At 44.6% G+C, this 16,584-nt stretch overlaps 1 pseudogene; it reads left to right on the top strand.

Annotated features, from left to right (window-relative positions):
• Positions 1-262: 262 nt before the first annotated feature.
• Positions 263-6,825, top strand: LOC142074988 (alpha-2-macroglobulin receptor-associated protein pseudogene; annotated as a pseudogene).
• The last annotated feature ends 9,759 nt before the right edge of the window (positions 6,826-16,584 follow it).

The raw sequence follows: 16,584 nt of genomic DNA on the forward strand, positions 1-16,584 counted from the left end.
TCTACAGCTGTACTCTACTGGGACACAGACTAGAACAACAACAACAACAAAATTTAAAAAGGGCAATAAGGAGGACCCTGGGAACTCCTGACCAGTCAGCCTCACCTCCGTGCCTGGTAAGATCATGGAAAAGATCCTCCTGGAAGATATGTCGAAACATATGGGAGACAGGGAGGTGATTAGAGACAGCCAGCATGGCTTCACCAAGGGCAAATCGTGCCTGACTCATCTGGTCATCTTCTACGATGGAGGGACTGCATCAATGGACAAGGGAAGAGCTACGGATATCATCTACCTGGACTTCTGTGAGGCCTTTGGTAAGATCGCCCACAACATTCTTGCCTCTAAACTGGAGAGATATCATAGAATCATAGAATCATTAAGGTTGGAAAAGACCTCTAAGATCATCGAGTCCAACCGTCAACCCAACACCACCATGCCCACTACACCATGTCCCTAAGCGCCTCATCTACACGTCTTTTAAATACTTCCAGGGATGGTGACTCAACCACTTCCCTGGGCAGCCTGTTCCAAGGCCTGACCACTCTTTCAGTAAAGAAATTTCTCCTAATGTCCAATCTAAACCCCCCTTGGCGCAACTTGAGGCCATTTCCTCTCATCCTATCGCTAGTTACTTGGGAGAAGAGACCAACACCCACCTCACTACAACCTCCTTTCAGGTAGTTGTAGAGAGCCATAAGGTCTCCCCTCAGCCTCCTCTTCTCCAGACTAAGCAACCCCAGTTCCCTCAGCCGCTCCTCATAAGACTTGTGCTCCAGGCCCTTCACCAGCTTCGTTGCCCTCCTCTGGACACGCTCCAGCACCTCAATGTCCTTCTTGTAGTGAGGGGCCCAAAACTGAACATAGTATTCGAGGTGCGGCCTCACCAGTGCCGAGTACAGGGGCACGATCACCTCCCTGCTCCTGCTGGCCACACTATTTCTGATACAGGCCAGGATGCCATTGGCCTTCTTGGCCACCTGAGCACACTGCTGGCTCATGTTCAGCCGGCTGTCAACCAGCACCCCCAGGTCCTTTTCCTCTGGGCAGCTTTCCAGCCACTCTTCCCCAAGCCTGTAGCGTTGCATGGGGTTGTGGTGGCCAAAGTGCAGGACCCGGCGCTTGGCCTTGTTGAACCTCATACAGTTGGCCTCAGCCCATCGATCCAGCCTGTCCAGGTCCCTCTGCAGAGCCTTCCTACCCTCCAGCAGATCAACACTCCCGCCCAACTTGGTGTCGTCTGCAAACTTACTGAGGGAGCACTCGATCCCCTCGTCCAGATCGTTGATAAAGATATTGAACAGGACCGGCCCCAGTACTGAGCCCTGGGGAACACCGCTCGTGACCGGCCGCCAACTGGATTTAATTCCGTTGACCACAACTTTCTGGGCTCGGCCGTCCAGCCAGTTTTTTACCCAGCGAAGAGTGTACCTGTCTAGGCCGTGAGCCGCCAGCTTCTCTAGGAGAATGCTGTGGGAGACAGTGTCAAAGGCTTTGCTGAAGTCCAAGTAGACCACATCCACAGCCTTTCCCTCATCCACTAGGCGGGTCACCTGGTCATAGAAGGAGATCAGGTTGGTCAAGCAGGACCTGCCTTCCGTGAACCCGTGCTGGCTGGGCCTGATCCCCTGGTTGTCCCAGACATGGCTCGTGAGCACCCTCAAAACAAACCGCTCCATAATCTTCCCCGGCACCGAGGTCAGGCTGACCGGCCTGTAATTCCCCGGATCCTCCTTCCGGCCCTTCCTGTAGATGGGCGTCACATTGGCGAGCCTCCAGTCGTCCGGGACCTCCCCTGTTAACCAGGACTGCTGGTAAATGATGGAGAGTGGCTCGGCAAGCTCCTCCGCCAGCTCCCTCAGTACCCTCGGGTGGATCCCATCTGGCCCCATAAACTTATGAACGTCCAGGTGGCATAGCAGGTCATTAACTTCTTCCTCTTGGATTATGGGGGGTTTATCCTGCTCGTCGTCCTTGTCTTCCAGCTCAGGGGGCTGAGTACCCTGAGGATAACTGCTCTGACTACTAAAGACTGAGGCAAAGAAGGCGTTGAGTACCTCAGCCTTATCCTCATCCTTAGTGGCAACGTTCCCCCCCGCATCCAATAGAGGATGGAGATTCTCCTTGGCTCTCCTTTTGTTGTTAATATACTTGTAAAAGCATTTTTTGTTGTCTCTCATGACAGTGGCCAGGTTGAGTTCTAGCTGGGCTTTTGCCTTTCTAATTTCCTCTCTGCACGACCTAACGAGATCCCTGTACTCTTCTTGAGTTGCCTGCCCCTTCTTCCACAAGTGATAAACTCTCCTTTTTTTCCTGAGTCCCAGCCAGAGCTCCCCATTCAGCCAGGCCGGTCGTCTTCCCCGCCCGTTCTTCTTGTGGCACATGGGGATAGCCCGCTCCTGCGCCTTTAAGACTTCCTTCTTGAAGAACGTCCAGCCTTCCTGGACCCCTTTGCCCTTCAGGACTGTATATGAGTTTGATGGATGGACTGTTAGGTTGATAAGGAATTGGCTGGATGGCCACATCCAAAAAGTTACAGTCAATGGCTCAATGTCCAAGTGGAAAACAATAACGAGTGGTGTCCCTATTTACACAACTACCCAGGCAATATTGGATATGTGGAGAAAGGGCATTTAAGTATTAACCCTTAAACTGAGATGAGAAGTGTATTCTAGGTGCATTAATGAAACTGCAGATAATATTATAGCCCTACAGAAAAAAACAAATTATTATCACAGATGGTAATGCAGAATTGATTAGCCTTAGACTACCTATTTAGCAGCACAGGACAGAGTATGTGCATTATTGAATAATAGATTCTGGTTTTATGTAAATCAAGACCAGAAAAATGAAACTCTCATAAACAAGACTCATTTAAAAATATTATATGAAGTAAGACAGGGATCTCCCCTAAATCTATTTGGGTGGTTAACCTCTTGGCTCCCAGACTTAAGTATAGGACTGTGAACTAAAAGGATTTTAGTTGTTATATTCGCTATCGTATTTTTCTTTGTAATTATATATGTGTATTTACAGTGTTGTATTACCTTATGCACTCGACTTACTACTAAAATAATGAATAGTATAGTGTGACCCTGACAGTCAAAAAAAAAAAAGGAGGGACTGTTAGGAAAATCTCATTCCCTAACTATTGTACCAATTAGTCTTTATAGTATAAAATTGTATGAACTTTCTTAATAGTATGAAATTGTATTAACTTTTTAAAGATATATATAGTTTACATTGTATACTGCATAGTCATGGTTAAGTAAGCATGACTAAAGGACCCCAGCTCATTGCAAGGAGGAGAAGGATACGTCTGGACTACTGAGATAATGCCAGCATCCTAGCCCCTCTAACACCTCTGTGAAACCCTCCCATTATCTGGCATCATAGATAAGTAACTGTAGCAAGACCGACTCCAGGGACGCCTAGATCAATAAAGAAGCAGGAGGATGATGACACCATAGAATTATAGTTGCTTTGCAAAACAGTAGTGTGTGTGTGTTAAGCAGTGATTGGTCAAATCATGTTGTACCTGAATGTTTGAAAGGTATATGAACCATGTGTAAAACTGCATTCGGTGTACCCCACTTTGAATGGGACACCTTATGAATAAAAGAATTACTCTTGTAATTCTATATATATTTTGCATCCTAGTCTCTCTCCTCGGGTTGGCACGGGCCAGTTGCAAAATTTTCGTGACAGAAGGAATTCCTGCAACAGAGGTAATTTTGGAATGCCATCCTGGAGAATAAGTCTTTTTTTAAAAGTCTATTCAGAAGAAGAGATGGTGAAATCAATTCCCAGGAAGCTGTCAGGTTTGATTTAAGAGTATACAGCTATTTCTGACGGAAAAGGCAACAAGAAATCAGAACTTGAGGAAAAAAAGAAAATATTATTCAATTATCCAAACAAGCAAAGCCCTTCATTAAAACCAAGTGCGTGCTACGGAGAAAATTGGAAGTACTCCTGAATGTAGATGGAGTTTCAAATATCAGGCTGGATCGATGGGCCAAGGCCAACTGTATGAGATTCAACAAGGCCAAGTGCTGGGTCCTGCACTTCAGCCACAACAACCCCATGCAACACTACAGGCTTGGGGAAGAGTGGCTGGAAAGCTGCCCAGAGGAAAAGGACCTGGGGGTGCTGGTTGACAGCCGGCTGAACATGAGCCAGCAGTGTGCCCAGGTGGCCAAGAAGGCCAACGGCATCCTGGCCTGTATCAGAAATAGTGTGGCCAGCAGGACTAGGGAAGTGATCGTGCCCCTGTACTCGGCACTGGTGAGACCGCACCTCGAATACTGTGTTCAGTTTTGGGCCCCTCACTACAAGAAGGACATGGAGGTGCTGGAGCGTGTCCAGAGAAGGGCAACGAAGCTGGTGAAGGGCCTGGAGCACAAGTCTTATGAGGAGCAGCTGAGGGAACTGGGACTGTTTAGCCTGGAGAAGAGGAGGCTGAGGGGAGACCTTATGGCTCTCTACAACTACCTGAAAGGAGGTTGTAGTGAGGTGGGTGTTGGTCTCTTCTCCCAAGTAACTAGCGATAGGACGAGAGGAAATGGCCTCAAGTTGCGCCAAGGGAGGTTTAGATTGGACATTAGGAGAAATTTCTTTACTGAAAGAGTGGTCAGGCCTTGGAACAGGCTGCCCAGGGAAGTGGTGGAGTCACCATCCCTGGAAGTATTTAAAAGACATGTAGATGAGGCGCTTAGGGACATGGTGTTGTGGGCATGGTGGTTTTGGGTTGACGGTTGGACTCGATGATCTTAGAGGTCTTTTCCAACCTTAATGATTCTATGATTCTATGATTCTATGATCTATATCCAAGCTTGATAATACACTTTTCTTTAAGTCCAGGTCATAGAGGAACAAATAGCTAAACTGATGAAAATTACAAATGATTCCACTTTTATATACAGGATCCTTACATGTGAAAATAACAAAGTGTACAACTGTATTGGGTGTACATGGCAAGGTTTTGGGGGGGTGTGCAGGGATGGCCTCTCTGAGAAGAGGCCAGGGGCTGCCCTGTGCCAGTCAGCCAGTTCCAGCCAGCTCCAGAATGTCCCCAATGCAGGCCAAAGCTGAGCCAATCAGCAATGGTAGTGGTGCCTCTGTGAAAACGTATTTAACAAAGGGCAAAAATGCCAGACAGGCAGAGGAAGAAAGAAAAAAGTGAGAAACAGCAGTGTGAACACCAAAGTCAGAGAACCAGGAGGGAGAAGAGTGTTGGGGAATTTTTATGGTACCCCTTGAGGCAAATTAAACACACGTTTGTGCTTAAATATAAAAGAAAAAATTAACGAACTGCATTGGACAGTCCTACCACAATACGTGGTTCTACAAGGAGTCTGCAAAGATGCCTCACGAGACGATTCCTTATATACACTTGCACCAGCACCAATCCCGTGAGTGGTTGCATGGGGTACCTCAGCCCGACCCTAGGTCCATCCCCAAGCCCATCTCTGCTGCCCAAAGGTGGCCCCTGAGCTTGGGCCCCTGAGCATTTGCATTCCAGGATGGTCTACAAGACAATGCTGAGGCTGTTTCTTATCTCATCACCCAGGGAAACTTCACTCCCTTACAGGGAGTCATTCTGTCTCTGGCATTCCTGCTTCCAGACAGTTTAACCCCTTCTTGTAGATGGGCCTTCTTGCCCTCCGTGCCAGATCATTCCTTGGTCACAAATTACCACTGCTGAGCAGTTACAATTTGAATTCCCCCTTCAATACCCTGCTTAGATCTGCTGTGAACAATTCAGATTGGATGCCCAGCTAAATGAATTGAAATCTGTATCCAATCCAACAACAGATGGCATCATTCTTATATTTTTTGTCAGCACTGGTGTTATAACATATTACAGCAGGTCTATGAGCAAAACATCTAAATTAAAGGTATTGTGAGAGAAGAGAACTAGGTATCCTTATAAATTAGTCATTTTATTGTCCTGAAAGAAGTCAATAAATCCTATAAGCTCGATTTCACCATCTGAGCCCCTGGTATGGTTGCAATTCCATAGTTTACAAGTATTTTGCTGTAATGTCTTTTTTCTGAAAATAAAGTTCTACAGTCAGTAGTGATGATTCCACATTTGTCTAAGGTATCCCCCCTTTCCTGATTCATTCCTACTTCTGCACTGTAGAATCCCTCTCCACCCGCCCCCTTAGTGTTACCAGCAAAACTGTTTGTGGGGACATCCTATGGAGAAAATCAGGGAACTAATCTTGCCAGCAAGTACTCCCAGGAGGGCAACGAGGGCTGACGGCTGCTGGTGAGCACCCAAGCGGCGAGAAGCTGGGGAGTTCCAGGTGGTGAGGCTGAACCAGCGCTGGGAGAAGGCTTTATCTCTCTGCTGTGAAACTGGCAGAGTTGCACAGTGATCTAAAAATACAAGAAAAGGATGAGCTAAGTTGGAAAAAACTGAAGGCTGAATGGCTAGATGAAGATGGAGACAAAGAAGCCAAACTTAGATGCAACTTAAATGTCATTATGACTAAATATGGAATGAATGGAAAGGACTCTCAACTAGTTGATACCAACTACATTAAAGATGGTACAGAAAGTGATACACTAGATAATTCAAGACTGGAAAAATTATGGAGGAAGGCCAAGACCTCTGGGAAGTTCTCTGATGAGGAGCTGGATAAGCTTTGGTGAGAATTTAAGCATCACAAAGAAAAGATATGTGTATACAATATTCTGCTAGAGACCGTGAGCAGAACAGAAGATATCCACAAAAATGTTATCAACCCATCTGAAGAGAACCTGGTGAAAGAGGAAATCTTGCACAACAAACACAGAGGACTCAAAGACAAGCTATGATTCTAATCTGACTGAAAAATTCACTTGGCAAAACAGGAGTTTCAGAATTCAGATTAGATTCAGATTCATCCTTACATGCTGTCCTCCTCTCCCAGGTAGTTGTGTTTACACAACAGATGGCATCACACAGGGTAGAGAGAAACCAGCGGATAGGAATAAGCAGCATGAAAGCACATAGTATACAGTGAGACAGGCATTTTTAATCTTCCATTGATTAATAAACCACTTGCACTTAGTTTTCTGTAGTCCTGGCAACTTCCCAGAATATCTTGTGGGAAAAAGTGAAAAAATTTCCCTGAGTTCATTTTCACCTGAATTTATTCTTATCCTAGCTTCACCTGCCCCAAGTTTTCAAATAAAAAGTAATAAAAGGAGGGCTTATCTCACTTTATTTGGGATTTTGCTCTCTCGTGTTGTTTCCAGATTAATTTATTTCCATATTCTCTGTGTAAATATAAAAGTCACACTGAAGGTCTGCTCAGTCAGATCAAAGGTCCACTAGCTCAATATCCTGTCTGCAATAGTATCCAAAAGCAGATATCTAGTGAAGAGTATAAGAATCGAACAAAGCATTTAAAAGTTCACACTCCTTGAAGAACACTGTTAGCTTTATTTTGCCAAACTCATTAAGGCAAAAATGGTAAACTCTATTGGGTATTCCAAAGAGTTTCTTCCTCAGTAGCAGAGGGAAAATATTTGCCAAGAAACCACTTGCTCTAATTCTATATTTTAATATATTGTTTCATGGAGGTAGTAAGAACCTTTAGACTTCCTTCCAACTGTAGGCTGATTCACCTTATGATTGTGATGAAAAAGAAGCAGGATCAGTGAGTTGGTACCTGGTAGGAACTTTATATAGCTTCAAGAGTGCAAGGGAGGCTTGTTTGACTGTCCTGACTGAGACAGAAGAGCTGGAGCTGACAAAGTCTGAAGACAAGAGCACAACCAAAACTAAGACTCATAGCTTAGGTGGTGTTGAAAAAGGCTCCTTATCTGCCCAGAAAGGTGAATAAACAATGCAGGGAGTTTAATGCTAACCTAGTAAAGAAAGAACTTGAGGAGTTCCTGCTAGACAGAACAAGGATAGGCTGATGAGGCAGTTTGGCAGAGAGGATGGCATGAGTTATGTGAGATAAATTAACTATAAATTGGAACCTCAAAGGCTTTTTATGCTGTGTGTGATAATAAGCCATCCTAGAAAGGCATAAATACTAGACTTCAGAAAAGCTGTTATGGAATAACGAAAGGTGGAAGAAACTAAAGAAATTTATCAAGTACTGCATCTGCCACATAGGGCAAATGTGACTAAGAAGTCATACTATGATTAAAATGCCCTGCCATCTCTGTTCCTAATAAAATAACAATACTATCAGTTTATATATTATTTTAGTGTTAGCACTGCAAATGTTTATTAGTAGAGACCATGTAATTACAAAAGAGTGTGTATGTGTTCTATGGCCAACCATATTGGAGGATTGTGCTCTGGAGACAAATGGATCATCTCACTTTTAGAATAAGGACATTTGGAAATTAAAAATGGCCCAAACTAACTGTTATTTACAAATACTTTACATCTCAAAGCCTTCCCAAATCTGTAAAGGATCAGATTATTGAGCGGCTAGGAAGGACTGGCTAGAACTGGAAGCCACTAGACAGAGCAGAGCTGAGAGTAGTAAATACAACAAGGAGCATTGTATTAATGATTGATTTCCACTTCAGACAGCTTCTATGGTCACTGAGGACTCACTAGTCACACCATACACGCTCATCAAAGTGACAGATAATCAACAAAACTCTCTGGTATGATGGATTTCTATGTTCTCTGATTCTTGAAGAAGAAAATGTTCTCTGAGAAGTCCTGAAAATTTCTAGGTATATCACTCCAACCAGAATCAATTTAATCCCTAAAACGTATCCAGGACCTTCCCTCTATTCCTCATTTCTCAAATGAAAACTACACAGTAAATACAAGCAAAAGTAATCTCTAGTTGAAGTAGATTTCAGGTAACCAGGGTCCTTTTCCTTTAGCTCTCTCTCTCCTGAGACAAAATAGAGAGTCAGACAGAGAATATTACCTAATCCCTTGCAGCTCAGCTTTCTCAACCCTTTTTAGGAATTGCCTGGTTCCTCTATATTGTGTCTGATAACTGAATACATTTGTCATAAAGAGGCAAATCAATGCTGTTCATTGTGCCTGTTAACCCAGTTTTGTGGTCTGGTGTTAGAAAGGTTACATAGATCTATTCATAAGCCTCATATCAAATTACTTCAGCATCTTCATCAGCTTTCAGAACCTGAGATTAAAAGGGAATCTCTATAGGTATAGTTCTTTGGGTACCTGTTCTAACTTTTCTTTAAAATGTTGGAGGGAGCAAATGTCTTTGCTTAGACTAGGCAATTAAAGACTGTCCTGACAGACTAACATATAGGTCCAAAACTGCAAACATGATATTTTGATGATAAACATATTTTCATAGAATAAAAACGATTGAAAAGTAATTCTTCCTGTTATATCTAAAGAGCAAGTAGCTAACCAGGTGTCGTGGTTTAACCCCAGCCAGCAACTAAGCCCCACACAGTCACTCGCTCACTCCCCCCCGGTGGGATGGGGGAGACAATCGGAAGGGTAAAAGTGAGAAAACTCATGGGTTGAGATAAAGACAGTTTAATAGGTAAAGCAAAAGCCGCGCACACAAGCAAAGCAAAACAAGGAATTCATTTGCTACTTCCCATCGGCAGGCAGGTGTTCAGCCATCTCCAGGAAAGCAGGGCTCCATCACATGTAACGGTTACTTGGGAAGACAAACGCCATCACTCCCAACGTCCCCCCTTCTTCTTCGCCCAGCCTTATATGCTGAGCATGATGTCATATGGTATGGCCAGTTGGGTTAGCTGTCCTGGCTATGCTCCCTCCCAGCTTCTTGTGCACCTGGCAGAGTATGGGAAGCTGAAAAGTCCTTGACTAGCGTAAACACTACTTAGCAATACTAAAACATCAGTGTGTTATCAACATTATTCTCATATTAAATCCAAACATACCATACTAGGAAGAAAATTAACTCTATCCCAGCCGAAACCAGGACACCAGGTTGTCTATATTTTATCTCTATTTTGGACAAAAGAGTAGCTCTGTTACTAAACTTATTCACCCTTCAGTTGAAATGGTCAACTGGTGTATCATTTGTGTGCAATTTTGTCATTAAGAAGTTGTTTGCTGATTGTGGGAAATGCACTATAAATATGTTTACTTCACATATGGTAAATTAAACATCCATTAGATAGGAAAGAGATTAAGAATTCCAAACTACACGATCAAGCAGCTGTGGCCATCTAAGATATTACCACGTGGCAGTTGCTTGTTACTCTGGTAGAAGTCACTTCTATGTGGCAGAGTCAACATACTTCTTGGTCAGCTGTTCACAGGTCAGGACCATAATGCTACCCACCCTTGTCAGCCCAACTTTCCATTAAAGGTTTGCCTATAGAGAAACTGAAGCTCAATAACTTCTTTCTGTTTTCTGACTCTGCTATGAGGACATAATCTTCAGCAGAAGAGCAATTAGACAGCTGGGGAAATAACATCCTAAACCACTGCAATAAGGTTTGTCAGAGCTCACTCATCTGTCAAAGATCTTGCAGAAAGTCAATCATCTATGCATGAAGATCTCCAATAATAATTAACTTCCCATTTGGGGGAGAATTTTTTCCCCTCCTTATGCCTATGATGAAGCAATCCTTGAAGAATCTAGAGACTTCAAGTTTCTTGGGCCACTGGCAATCTGCTTTTAGATCTCTTTAGAGACTGCTTGCTCATTCCCCCCGCAGTGGGATGGTGGGGGGGAAATCGGAAGGGTAAAAGTGAGAAAACTCGTGGGTTGAGATAAAGACAGTTTAATAATTAAAAAAAAAAAAAGAAGGAAAAAAGACAACAAAGAGAGAGGAAAAAAAAAACACCAAGAAAAACAAGTGATGTAAAAGAAAACAATCGCTCACCACCAACTGACCAATGCCCCCCTCCCCGAGTTTTATTGCTGAGCACGACGTCATATGGTATGGAATATCCCTTTGGTCAGCTGGGGTCAGCTGTCCCACCTCTGTCCCCTCCCAACTTCTTGTGCACCCCAAGCCTACTGGTGGGGCAGTGTGAGAAGCAGAAAAGGCCTGCTCAGCAATAACTAAAACATCAGTGTGTTATCAACACTGTTTTCATCACAAATGCAAAACATAGCCCCATAGAAGCTACTATGAAGAAAATTAACTCTATCCCAGACAAAACCAGTATACATACTAACCTGAAAGTTAATAAAGCTAAGAAGAACTGTCCACCAGGAATTTGCTGTTGTAGGTATTTAAAATTAAGGAACTTAAATATAAATGGCATATGGAATCTGTAGTTAATTATGTCCATCTTTCTAAAAAGTTACTGACACAGGGATCTTGCTCACCCAGAGCCTTTAAATTAGTCTCCAGCCTTCTTTTATATTGATTTAACAAATAATAAGAGCTATGATCCTTGAAAATTTAAAACATCTTTTTATTCAATTAAATTCCAAGGGCAAAAACCTTTCTTATTAATTATTAAAGCAGTATGAAAGCAGGCTGGGGACTATTTTATGAGCTCTGACGCTGGGATTTTGCTCTGCTCCTGTCAGAAATTTTACTTTACAGGCAAACAGCTACCTGATAGTATTAGGAAAACAAATTGGAAAAAATCTTCAGTTTAAGCAATTGTAACCTCTAGGTCAAGTATCTTCTTGGTTGAAATTGTTAGGTTTGTCTCAGACCTACTGTCCAATATTAGCTTCTATCAAATGCTTCTCATGTTAGCCACATAAGCCTGTCATCAACTATGAAACATATAACAATTGCAAAAGAAAATGCTTGGGTTTTAAAAAGCAATGTAAAATAGATGTCCATTGCAAACATAAATGTTGTTTCATAACTGTTAAGTAAGTTACTCAGATTCCTCCTTTGCCAAGGTTTGCTCTGTGAGAGGTGCTGGCTGCAAAAGGATTCCTGTGTCCCTTGTACCTGCTTGAACTGCTATGTCATCAGCAGCACTCATGTAACTTAGATTTGGTAACTGTGTTACCCAATGACCATGTGCAAATTAAGAGCAGGTTGATCCTATGCTATCATGTCAGTTACAAAAGAGCAGGAATGGCTTACATTCAGGCCAATTAACATTTAAAGGAACAAGAAAGCTATCCTTAACAGCAATCCACACGTTCAAGGACAGAACAGCCAGCAAGTCTATCCAGAATCTTACATCTTTACAAAAAGTGTTTGCGAGCCGATGAATGTTTCCTCTCTTTCTAAAAGCATTTGAGTTCAGATGTAGCTGTATTTCTAGTTATGAACAGCAATGAAAGACAGGAGCAGCTTAAATTTAAGAACTGTCAAGATCTCAGTATCACTTTGTACTGGTTTTGGCTGGGACAGAGTCAACTCATTTAGTAAGGGAGGAAGAAGCTTCTCCTAAGAGCGAGCAGGAGGGAGCATCAGAAGAGGCAGCCTGTTCTGCAGCAGAGCAGTCACAAGAACAGGAGGAGGAAGGGACTGAAATCATAAATGAGTCAGAAACCACCCGATCCCTATCACTAAGTGAGCTGCAAGATATGCGAAAAGGTTTCAGCCATCATCCAGGTGAGCTAATTCTCAGCTGGTTACTCCAATGCTGGGATATTGGGGCCAATAGTCAGGAATTAGAGGGTAAGGAAGCCTGGCAGCTGGGATCCCTTACCTAGGGATAAGGCCATTGACAAAGGGATTGGAAAAGGGGCAGCAGTCCCCAGTCTCTGAAGGCAGCTCCTGTTGAGTGTGAAGGAAAGGTATCCCTTCAAGGAAGATCTTGCAAATTTCCAAAGCAAATGGACCACCATTGAGGGACGTATCCAGTATCTGAGGGAATTAGACTGGTGGAGGTGATCTACAGCAACCTGGACAACAACCAGGCATCCAGAGACCCAGATGAAATCCGGAGCATCCGATCCATGTGGCATAAGTTTGTACGAAGTACACCAACGTCATATGCCAACACCCTGGCGATGATGAGCTGGACAGACACAGAGGCACCAACTGTGGATGCATTGGCCAGCCAACTCCAAGAATTCAAAGAGAATCTCACTTCCTTCCTATGGACCTGCATCTTGGATGTGGAGAAACTGTCCCAACAGTTCCAGCAATTCAAAAAGGATATGTCTTCTTCCTCACTCATACCAACCAATATCTCAGCTATTAAGAGTCAGCCTTTTTCTGCTCAAGGGAAAGGGTACCACTGGCACACACCACGTGCCACCCTGTGGTTCTATCTGCATGACCGTGGGGAGGACATGAGGAAGTGGAATGGTGAACCTACCTGGAGACTAGAAGCTTGGGTACAGGAATTGCAAGAAAAAACAACAGAAAAAAGTCATCCATCCAGGAAAATTACTGCTCCAGTTTCTGTTGGGCAGAGTAGAAAGGCTGATCTTACTTCTGACCCTGATGAAGGGACTTCTGGTTTGCAGTTACAAAAATCAAGTAATGAAGACTCTGACCAGGAATTAGAGGGGCCTTGCCTCCAGCCAGGCAGAGGAAAGGGACAACCGGGTTTACTGGACTGTGTAGGTTCTATGGCCTGGCACATCAGACCCACATGAGTATAAAGCTGTGGTGGACACTGGTGCACAGTGTACCCTAATATCATCAGATTATAAAGGGTACTTCAAGGACCCAAAAGGGTACCAGTGGGCTTTTGGTATAGCTGCCTTGAGTACGGATAAGATTAAACAGCTGTCTAGCTGGTCTCTCAGAGGATCCTTCTGTTGTGGGGTTGCTGAGGGTTAAAGAACGGCAGGTGCCAATTGCTTCTACGATGGTGCACTGACAACAATATCGCACCAACCGAGACTCCCTGGTTCCCATCCATAAGCTGATTCATCAATTGGAGAGCCAAGGAGAGATCAGCAAGACTCACTCACCCTTTAATAGTCCCATATGGCCAGTGCGAGCAGCAACAAGCCTTTGAACAAATTAAATGGGAGATAGTTTATGCGGTAGCCCTTGGGCCAGTCCGGACAGGACAAGATGTGAAAAACGTGCTTTACACCTGTGACTGTTCACTCAACTCCTGCTCAGATTTTGGCTAACACAAAGGTCATGCTAAGGCCTGAATGTATGCTGGGAGCAGCGCCGTTAGGTCAAAGCGAGGGCAACACGTAGTCAGGACAACTGGCCAGAAAGAGCTAAAAGGCCATTATCATAGAATCATAGAATCCTTTAGGTTGGAAAAGACCCTTAAGATCATCGAGTCCAACCGTAAACCTAACACTGCCATCATGCAGCCATTATCACTTGCAGCTTGCTGTCTCCTGCAGCCATCATCTTTGCATATTGATTATCTAGCAGCTTCCTCAGAATCTGCTATCCCATGGAAATGGTATAGACCAAACTTCCAAGCTGGAAGGTATAAAAACATCAGCTTACCCTAAAAGCTCTTTAAGTGGATACAACAGCTGGACTGCTGAGGCTTTCGTGCTTCCCAGTGTGATACAGGGGACGCCCGCATTGTGATGGAGGAGGAAGGATGAGTGCTCTCACCATCCGCTAGGTAGCTATTTTTCTCATAGGTGCACGAGTTATAAGATGTGAGTTGCGAGTTATGAATTAGAGAACCTGCGAGTGAGAAACCTCATGACTTAAGTGATGAAATAGTGAACTACGTTAGACTAGTCTGTGCAAAGGGGATCGAGCCCTTGTTTGTCGTGTTTTGTTTGTTTTCTTTCCTAATGAGCTCATAAAATAAAGTTTAATCTACAGAGTACGTTGTCCTGTAAATTTGAGAGATCCAAATGGACCGTGACAACACCACAGCCAGGGATCATCGCCCCACCTGGAGCCTCTGGTAGAAAGCACCTGGAGAGATTTGAGGTCAACCACTAGGGTTTTGGAGCTGAGGATATAGAGGATGCAAAGCCCGCTACACTCCAACCGAAAAAGAAATATTAGCACCTGTCGTGGTTTATCCCCAGACGGCAACTAAGCACCACAGAGCCGCTCGCTCACTCCCCCCCGGTGGGATGGGGGAGACAATCGGAAGGGTAAAAGTGAGAAAACTCCTGAGTTGAGATAAAGACAGTTTAATAGGTAAAGCAAAAACTGTGCATGCAAGCAAAGCAAAACAAGGAATTCATTCACTACTTCCCATCGGCAGGCAGGTGTTCAGCCATCTCCAGGAAAGCAGGGCTCCATCACGCGTAACGGTTACTTGGGAAGACAAACGCCATCACTCCGAACGTCCCCCCTTCCTTATTCTTCCCCCAGCTTTTATATTGCTGAGCATGATGTCATATGGTATGAAATATCCCATTGGTCAGTTGGGGTCAGCTGTCCCAGCTGTGTCCCCTCCCAACTTCCTGTGCACCCCCAGCCTAATCGCTGGTGGGGTGGTGTGAGAAGCAGAAAAGGCCTTAACTCTGTGTAAGCACTGCTCACAATAGCTAAAACATCCCTGTATTATCATCACTGTTTTCAGCACAAATCCAAAACATAGCCCCATACTAGCTATTATGAAGAAAATTAACTCTATCCCAGCTAAAACCAGCACAGCAGCATATGAAGGGGTTTGAGCTGGTTCAGAAGTAGTTGGTATTGAAGAACAACTCCTCTTGGGACCTCAATTGCCTGTGCTGGGATGGATGTTCAAAGGGAGGGTCACCTCTACACATCATGCAACCGATGCTACGTGGAGTAAGTGGGTCGCAATGATCACACAACAGGCCCGAATAGGAAACCGTGACCACCCAGGGATCCTGGAAGTGGTCATGGAGTGGCCAGAAGGCAGAAACTTCAGAGTGTTGCCAGAGGAGGTGACTCGTGCTGGAGAGGCCCCACTGTATCATAAACTACCAGAAAATGAGAACCAATATGCCCTGTTCACTGATGGGTCCTGTCGCCTTATGGGAAAGCATCAGAGGTGGAAGGCTGCTGTATGGAGTCCTATACGCCAAGTTGCAGAAACTGCTGAAGGAGAAGGTGAGTCGAGCCAGTTTGCAGAGGTGAAAGCCATCCAGCTGGCCTTGGACATTGCCGAACGAGAAAAATGGCCAGTACTTTATCTCTATACTGATTCATGGATGGTAGCAAATGCCCTGTGGGGGTGGTTGCAGCAGTGGAAGCAGAACAACTGGCAGCGCAGAGGGAAACCCATCTGGGCTGCCGCGTTGTGGCAAGATATTGCTGCCCGGGTAGAGAACCTGACTGTAAAAGTACGTCACGTAGATGCTCACGTACCCAAGAGTCGGGCCACTGAGGAACATCAAAACAACCAGCAGGTGGACCAGGCTGCTAAGATTGAAGTGGCTCAGGTGGATCTGGACTGGCAACATAAGGGTGAGTTAGTTATAGCTCGGTGGGCCCATGACACCTCAGGCCATCAAGGAAGAGATGCAACATATAGATGGGCTCGTAATCGAGGGGTGGACTTGACCATGGACGCTATTGCACAGGTTATCCATGAATGTGAAACGTGTGCTGCCATCAAGCAAGCCAAGCAAGTAAAGCCTCTCTGGTATGGAGGACGATGGTTGAAATATAAATATGGGGAGGCCTGGCAGATTGATTATATCACACTCCCACAAACCCGGCACGGCAAGCGCTATGTGCTCACCATGGTGGAAGCAACCACCGGATGGCTGGAAACATATCCCGTGCCCCATGCCACCGCCCGGAATACTATCCTGGGCCTTGAAAAGCAAGTCCTATGGCGACATGGCACCC

The sequence above is a fragment of the Calonectris borealis genome, chromosome W (genome assembly GCF_964195595.1).
Source record: "Calonectris borealis chromosome W, bCalBor7.hap1.2, whole genome shotgun sequence".
Classification (NCBI taxonomy): domain Eukaryota; kingdom Metazoa; phylum Chordata; class Aves; order Procellariiformes; family Procellariidae; genus Calonectris; species Calonectris borealis.